The sequence below is a fragment of the Helianthus annuus genome, chromosome 17 (assembly GCF_002127325.2).
Source record: "Helianthus annuus cultivar XRQ/B chromosome 17, HanXRQr2.0-SUNRISE, whole genome shotgun sequence".
NCBI lineage: Eukaryota > Viridiplantae > Streptophyta > Magnoliopsida > Asterales > Asteraceae > Helianthus > Helianthus annuus.
Genome location: NC_035449.2, coordinates 128,278,088 through 128,287,055, shown reverse-complemented (window position 1 = coordinate 128,287,055; position 8,968 = coordinate 128,278,088). Strand labels below are relative to the sequence as shown.

The window sequence follows — 8,968 nt, the reverse complement described above, 5'->3', positions numbered from 1 at the left end:
CATATTGTTTTGTTTTTCTTTTAGGTCAAAAGCAGGTCTGATATGGATCTCGATAATTTCTTGATACCAAAAAATAAATTGCATGTACATACCATGTCTTTGGACACGAAAGGGAAATCAAAGGTTCTCTGTGGTGATGAAACCGTTTCTCCAAAGGTTTATATGAACTAATAACATAATTTAATATATTTTTTTAAATATGTAAATTCTATTTTGTATCATATTATGTCTTTTACTTTATCATATTGTTTTTATTTTGTTTTAGGGCAAAAGCAAGCTTGATATGGATTTCGATAATATCGCCTATCGTACGCGTTCAGACATTCATAACAAGAATGAGTGTGTTGACATTGATATGATGAAGCCGGCTGAAAACATTTCTGTAAGTACACATTGTATAATGTTTATCAATAAAATTTATTCATGAAATCATTATAGTTCTTTTTAACTATTAAACTTATTTTATATATTTTTAATATTTAGGTTAAACCAAAAGCGTAAGACTTGCAGATCCACCACTGCGTTGTTCGTCCTAAACATAAAGTCAAAAGGTCGAAAACCAATTCATTTTTAGAGTTCACCAAAGTTGCTGAAAGCAAACTGGTATATGTTCTGATATGGTTATAATCATTTTTATTTATTAAATGTCTACAAATTTTTTGTTTAATAAGTTTAATAATTAATCTGTTCTGTTCATTTCTCAGCGTTTACCTGTTGATGTTTCGTGTGATCTCTGTCTTTCTGTTGACAACTTGCGTGACGTTAGTATCAAGAACCTAAGGCGTGAGCTAATTGATATGAAAACAAGAGCCGAGAAGTCTGGTGATGGTTACAGGTATGGTTTTACCAAGTGGTCATCTTTCTTGAAATCAAATCACATCTGGTTCGGCGCCACTCTTTTCTTTAAGTACGTCAAGTCTTCGCAGCTTTTGATGTTGACCAAAGTTGTACACAAGACGACAAAGAAAAGAGGTCGTGCGTGACTGTTTGAAATTGTGGTTTTTTTGCTTTGTTTGGGATGAACATTTAATGTGGTGGTTTGTTTTTGTTTATTGATATTTGATGGGTATTAGTCAAGTATGGTTAGACGGTTATGTTGGTAGTTTGTAGTTGTTGTTGACATGGTTGAAGCTGGATAGTTGGATATGTTATCGGTGGAACTGTTGTTACGTAAACAAAGCTCTTTTGTGAAAAGTCTGACAAATATATATTTGTGTTGGTTTGAATGCATAACAGCATTTTGGTATTACATTCCTTTTAATATTTGTCTTCTTTATTTTCACATCAAAAAGTTGTTTTGGTTATGACATTGATTCCTACAATCAACCATACGAACCTCTAAATATATTTGTACGATACCAATAAAACTGTTCTAAGTTTTTTTTAATCTTAAAAAGAGTATCTTCACTGTTGATTTGTTATTTTTTAAAAATAAATTTTTACCTGGTAATTAAACTTCATAAAGTAGCAGTTAACATGTCATATACTATTTCTGCACCTATTCCAAACCGATACTGAAATAATGTTATTGATTTATTTACTCTATTTTTATATTGAATTAGGTTTTTTAAATCTATATTATTTTATTTACATAATATATTTTTCGAAAATTTTATCTATGTCAAACCAAAAAGGAAACAGTAATAATTTATTTACATATATAGATTTTGTGATTTTTTCTATCGATTTTTAAACAAAAATATGTTAAACATTATTTGAAATCATGGTGTTATATAATATAAAAGTATGCTACTTAAATTGATTTGTTTACTAATTTACATTCATTTTTAGGTAATATGGAATCTAATTTTTGTAGACTAATAATTTTAATGTATCTTTTATGTTTAATTTCATTATAAACTTTATTTATATAATCTTATAGATATACACTTGAAATTGCCGTAATTTTCATCATTTTATATTTTATATATTTTATATATCTCTCTCTATATATATAGAAAATATGTAAAATATATAAAATTGTAATAATTGTATTTTACTCATAGCACAATTTATACCATACAATGTATATAGATGTTCTTACTTTATATATATCTGATTTATTGTTTAATTTATTTTTACCTAAAAATAGGTAAATGGGGCATTTCTAATAACTTTGATGGTTCACGACTTTTCATTAACGACAATTTTGATGAGATGCTATCTTCAAGGAAAAGTGAGTCTTATTATTTATTTATTTTTTTAAAATTTTATCAACTTTACGTATTGTTTGTATTTTTTCTTAATTACACATTTTTGTTTATTCAAAATTTTATGTAGGTTTCTTTCAAAACTTGCTGCTTCAACTGAGTCAAGTAGCCATGCTGGGTCATATATGATGTGTTATGTGGAAGATGAATTTTTAAACAACGATGTTTTTTCACCAATTGCTTATCTTGGCTCAATCATAGAGGTTTTCCTTAACATTTCATGTTTTATATTTCAAATATTTACAAAATTTTAATGAATTTTTTTCTTTTATTATATAAACAGCTAAAGAAAGTGGTTGTTGTTGGAACTATCGTAGCAATCGTTTCAAATAAGATGTGGTATTATGATGAGTGTAACTATTGCAAGTCCAAAGTTGAGCAAAAGTTTGAAACCTATGATAAGGATGATGGAACAAGTGATGTTAGAGATGAGAAGTTGTATCAATGTTCCTACAAGGATTGTAATGGAACAGAAGTTTTCCCATTGTCCAGGTAAAGTGTTTGTTATTCATAATTCTAATTATTGTTGATTCAACAACGTACGTCGTTTATATTATCTATTCGTGTATGTTTGTTAATTATTTAAATACTCTTTTAAAGGTTTAAAATACCTATCCGGGTTCAAGATTCAACCGGTACGGTGACACTTACATTGTTTGACCATGAGGTGTTGAAGTTTGTTGGGTAAACTGCAAAGGAACTTATAGAAATTCAGGACGAGGTTATATTTAGTACTACTTTATATTTAATTAAATTAAAATTTTATATATTTATTCTATCATCACATTATATTTTTTTAATATAGTTACTGAAGACAAATGAGATTCCAAGAGAATACCCAGTTGAATTTGAAACGTTGGTTAACCTAAAGTGTGCTTTCGTGATCAAAGTAACAGACTTTAATATTGTCAATGCTGTAGAGAATTATGGAATATCAGTTGTTACCACTGATGATGACATCTTGGATAAGCTCAACAAAAAATGGAAAAGTGACCAAGTAAGCGATTTTTTATTGATATATTTGCACTTTCAAAACCGTTTAAAATATGTTGAACAAATTGTCTTTTGCTTTCCATTTTCTTACAGCTTGATGTCTCTGATTCCTTTGGTATGAGTCATTCTGAGTTCCAATCTGCTGGTGGTGAATGCTCTAAGGTTTAACTTAAAAAAATATACTTATATATACTTTTAATAGTTGTATTATTAAAAATTGTTTATTTTTTAAGGATGGTAATTCTTACATTGGGGATAACACCACACCTATTTCAAAGGATTACGTGGGTGACTTGAAGCAATCATCTTCTGATTTGAAGTGTAACCTTGATGATGTTTATTTGATTGAAGAGGGATTGGGGTCGTCAGCAAGTAAGCCTCACGTGTGTGTTGAGAAAAATCATCTTGACGAAGATGTAGGCAAGAATTGATAAAGGAGATATGGCAAATGGTGGTTATAATAAAAAAACAATTTATTTGTTATTGGACTATTGGAAATTTGTTTTGTGGTTTTGAATTTTTGATGTTTCAAGACATTTTTATGGTATGTGTATATATTATGACATTTTGAGTTATCCAATCATATATTTGGTTTGAAATTATGTTTGGTTATATTCTTTATTTTATGAGACTACATTTATTTTAAGTTTTTATCATAATGTAATCATGCGACAATATAAAAATAAGAAAATTAGAAAACTACATCTTGATAATAAGAAATCAAAATCAAAATATACCTCAGCACTTCCGGATTATTTTGTTAGAGGTAAATTCTCTATCATTTTTCTATGCATATATGTATTTAATATATTTAATCATATTTAAGTTGTAGATTTCACATTTTTGTCAATAAAGAAAGTAATTTTATAACTACTGTATGATCTCTAATGTTTACTGTTACATATGTAAAATTTTATTCCATTATAACACCTTCTACTTTGAAGAAGAACGGAAATGTACTACAAGATCAGTATACAACACCCAACCATACACCATTTGCAAACAGAGAAAACATAATACCACGTTTGTAAACCAAAAACAAACAATGACTACTTGGTGATGTTTCACATTTTGTTTTTTTTAATACATAAAAGATGTCAACAAATTATTTTTAAATACTTATTTGTATTATCATATTTGTGTTTTTTTTTTTTTTTTTGATTAGGAAATAATTTTAATTATTCGAGAAATGTAACTTATTCATCTGGAGCATTTTCAAATCAGAATAGGAAGACAAATGTTTTGCAAGATTCTTCTTCATCAACACGACGTACCACGAGGGCAAACAAATTAAACATAACACCAGCTTTGTGTATTACAAACATACGTTCGCAAGTTCCAAGTGTACCACATTTTTCTAATGCTATGTCTTCTTTGAATCGTATATCTATAGATTTCAATAAACATTTAAGATGTAAAAACTTGGATGTGCTAACATTTTTCTTTCACAACAGGTTAAAGGAAAAGGAAAAGCTAAAGTTATTGCTGACGGATCTGAGACAGTCGAGAAAATGAAAAAAGATTGCCAAGTCCGACAACGTATTAAAAAATCTGATTGTAGTTCATATCGTCCATCTGCTGGTTACGTCAAGGTATGAACTATTTAATGTATTTTCACAATTTATCTAATATCCGTTTTTATTGTCATTGACTGCTTAGTTGTCGTTCCCTTATCATCATATGTTAATTTATAACTTTATAAATCCAATAAACTTATGTCTTTTTTGTTCTCTACTTGAAAAATATTGTTGTAAAAATTTATTGATCCAAATAAAGTTTCCCTAATATCATAGTATATACATACATTAACATTAACAATTAAATTGAAAATAAGACAAAGCAGTTTGTTAGCCAATCTCATAAATACTCTTTATACAAGAAAACTTTAATTCTACAATATATACTATATTTGCTCTTAACCACCTCTACATATTTGTTTTTCATAAACAAAGGAAAGAAACCGGCAAAGGCTGTTCAAAATGTGAAGCATCGAAAGAAGATGACAAAAAATGCAAGAAAAGTTTTTGGTGATGGCATGGATGCTGAATTCTTCAACTTTAGTCGTAAAGGAGACTATAGGCTGGTATGTTTTTTTTACATGAATTACCAACATATTTATTTCATTTTTTCTATTGACTTATATTTGTCTTTCTTTCAACGCATTTAGCGTCTTCCTGTTGAAGTTGTAAATAGAGCAGGACTTTCTGATAACTTGCAACCTTTATCTGTTCAAAATATGACCGGGGATGTTGAGGTTTATGAAACGAAGACCGAGCTAAACAGTGGTACATTACGTTACGTCATTGATGGTTGGAGGAAGTTCATGGCAGATAACCACTTGGAATTTGGTCATATGCTGCACTTCACTTATGTGACTTCCCAGAAGAAGATTGTCTTGAATGATGTAACCTCGATCTAAGCAAGAATGGTATGCATTTTGTTTATAACAGCTATGGTTTGCTAAGTTGTTTGTTAGTATTTTTGTGGTTTACATTTTGATGGTTGTGGTGATGGACATTATTACTTTGGTTAGTTTGTTATGGTTTAGTTTATGTAGATGTTTTGTAATGGTACAAAAAAACTTAATTAAATATGTGGTTGAATGGTGTCAGTGTTTGATGTTATTATCATTGTCTTTATACTATGTAAGAATGATTTATTGATGTTAACTAGATTAATCCCCGCGCGCGTTGCGCTGCGGATTCTACCACGATCACCCGATAGTTAACCCCAACACACCCCTCATTTTTCGTTTTCGCGCGCTAACCTCTTTCACATTTTCGATTTATCAAATAAAAAAACCCGTGTACTTGGCGGGGATATCAAAACAAATAAACGGATATTATAAAACAGGTAAACACAAACAAATGCACCAAACAGACAGATTCACTACCTTCACTCGATGGATAACTTCCACTCGGGAATAGGATTCTTAAACATGTAAAAAAGTATACTTTTTATATCTTTCAACTCATCTTCAGTTAAAACCATGTCCATCAATACATGCATTATCCCTACAAGCCCATGGATGCTCCCCAATACCTTTTACCATGTCATTCATACATTAATGGCATTCCTTTGTATACACATCTTTCTACCAGATCTCATAATTTCACCCATAGTTGTTCTCTACAAACCAAATGTATGCAGATTGTGAAAACAATGAACAACAAACATAAATCATTTAAAGTTCAATATTTTTATGTCTTTATAAAGTTTTGAACTGACTACATTCAACCATCACACGGTTATTAAAGGAAACATTTTAGTTGTAACTTTAGCACATATCACACCTAGGAAAAAAAGCACGAAGCTTTAGTCGCCATTGCTAACAAAAACTACTCTAATAACCTAACACCTGAAAATCACACAATTTAAACTTTCACCCCCAAATAATCTCCTCCAGTCAAACCGACTCCGAGCTACTTCCTTAGTAGTGGGAAGCGGTTCTATTGCTTCCTTCGTTAGGATAGGTGGGAATATGAATCTCCTCGGGAATAAGATGATTGGCCGAACACCTGGCGCCGCCAGGAAGGTTGCCGAGAGTTCGAGACCTCACTTTCAATACATATAAATTATAATAACCAAACATATAAAAATTGTTGTGTGAGAGAGAGAAACAGACATACCTCTGTGGAGCCAAAGTGTAAATAAGCTCTAAATGTTTCACACAAATGCTATGAAGAGCTTTGTACACCAACCTTCAGTAGTTGTACAAATCTTAGACAATACACATTCAGAAGTTCGTAAATAAGTATGAGAGTGAAGGTCTACGTAAATAGGGGTCAGGTGAGGGTTTCCCGCATCATCATCACCAGCCAATTTCCTCTCTATTTTCTTAATCCAATTCATACATATTAGTCTAACATCAGGTTAATGACTCAGATTGTTTAACTCCAACCATTTATCCCATTATGGCTGCATGTATACAACATCACAGACCAAGAACACATGTAGAACAACCGGTTGCCAAGGCTCAACATCACAGAGTCGTTTGCCAAGGTTCAATGAACCAGCTGCAAAATACAAACAACCAACATGATCATCCATTTTGGTACCAGATGAGTGTCGCCTTGACTTTATAAAACCAACTGGGAGCAGAAATTGACAATTTTACTATCAACATAGCATCGTACCTGAATTGTGTATACCTGAATGTGTAAACTGTAAATGGTAATAGGTCTGCTTTGTTTTTAAGTAGAAATTTTTACCCAAAAAAAAATCGAAGAAATGCAGGTGCTCTTACCGGAGAAATCAGGGTATCATCAACGGCACCGTCATCATAATCATCTCCATGTGGCGTCATCTGCCTCGTCGCCGTTTCCGGCCGCCAGAGTGACGTCAGCGTGTTCCTCCTCTCTCTCTCTCACTCTGGTCTTCCGTGTCGATCCCCGATCTCTCTCTCTCTGTTCGTCTCGTTGCCGGAAGAAACCAGGGTGTGCGTGTGGTGTATGTGTGCCGGAGACATGAGATGAAGGGGGGGTGTTTGCAGGTGATCGAGGAGTTGCAGGTGATTGTGGGTGAGCGATGGCCGGAGAGAGGGGGCGCCGGTGGCGGGAATTTCGGCCGGCACCAGCTAATCGCTGGTGAAGAGGTGGGATTCAGGGGTGGGTGTGTGTGTAATCGAAGAAGAATGGAGAGCATAGGGGTTGCACAGGGTTTTTGAAGGAAACAATCTCTCTCTAACTTTATTCGTGCAACAATTTCAAAAGATAAACTACGGTGACCAAATTTGTAATCCTCAAAAAACCACTAGCGCAATCATACGATGTAATTTGATATATATAATAATTAGATTCCACAATAAAATGCAGTTGATTATCCTTCAAATTTTATACACAAACCATTATTACAAGCGTGTTTTGTTTTCTTAATATTTGCCTGCTTATTTTTCAAAAGAAGAGGAATAAAACGTTAGAAATCGTCATTACTGCTGTTGTTTTTAAAATTTTGTTTTAATATTCTTTAAACCATATAAGCTAAAAAATAAAAATAAATAACAAAAACCTAAATATATTTTTCGATTATGAAGAAATATATGTTTTCTTTAAACCATATAAGCTAAAAAATAAAAATAAATAACTAAAACCTAAATATATTTTTTCGATTATGAAGAAAGATATGTTTTCAAATTCATTAAGATTTGACTTTTATAAACAATGGATCTAATGGATAATCTACTTTTATTTTTATATAGTTACTAAAACTGTTTCTAAATATATATATTAATCAAATTATAGAAACTCTTAAATATTATTTCAAACAAGAAGGTGCTGCTTAAATTGTTTAGTGTTCTTTATGCTATGATTATGAACGAATAAAAGACAAGTTTGATGTTCTCAGTATTACATTTCATTAATTTTTACTCATACAGACGTTCTTATCATTTATTTATCCACCTTATTCATCATGCAATTTTTCATTTAGTAATATATATTTATTTATTATTTGTTTAGAAAGATAGATTAACAACCCGTGAGTATTCACGGGTTATAACCTAGTAATTATATATATATGACATTACCATCATCAAGGCAAACCACATATCCCCAAAATTTGTTCTGAAAGTGGGTTAGAGAGAGCTTTCGTTTTCTCTTATCTTTTATGAACAAATGTCGAGTATTGAGAAGGATTTGAGGGAGAGATACATTGGAAGTGTGGTTTGAAAATACAAAAGCGGAGAACACGAGAATGTAAATATGAAGAGTGAAATGAGAAAAAAACTCAAAACCTTTATATAAGAAGATGATTGACAGAAGTGAGTG

General features: G+C 31.3%; 2 long non-coding RNA genes across 2 annotated transcripts; one reads left to right on the top strand and one right to left on the bottom strand.

The window, feature by feature from the left end:
• Positions 1 to 291: 291 nt before the first annotated feature.
• On the top strand, positions 292 to 1,128 carry LOC118489331. The gene is made up of 3 exons (XR_004887274.1): positions 292 to 382; positions 484 to 603; positions 705 to 1,128. It is a non-coding gene; the product is annotated as an uncharacterized LOC118489331 (long non-coding RNA).
• Positions 1,129 to 6,025: 4,897 nt separating this feature from the next.
• Positions 6,026 to 7,851, bottom strand: LOC110921560. Its single transcript, XR_002582455.2, has 3 exons — positions 7,450 to 7,851; positions 6,833 to 7,219; positions 6,026 to 6,332 (listed from the first exon to the last, which is right to left on the bottom strand). It is a non-coding gene; the product is annotated as an uncharacterized LOC110921560 (long non-coding RNA).
• Between the last annotated feature and the right edge of the window lie 1,117 nt (positions 7,852 to 8,968).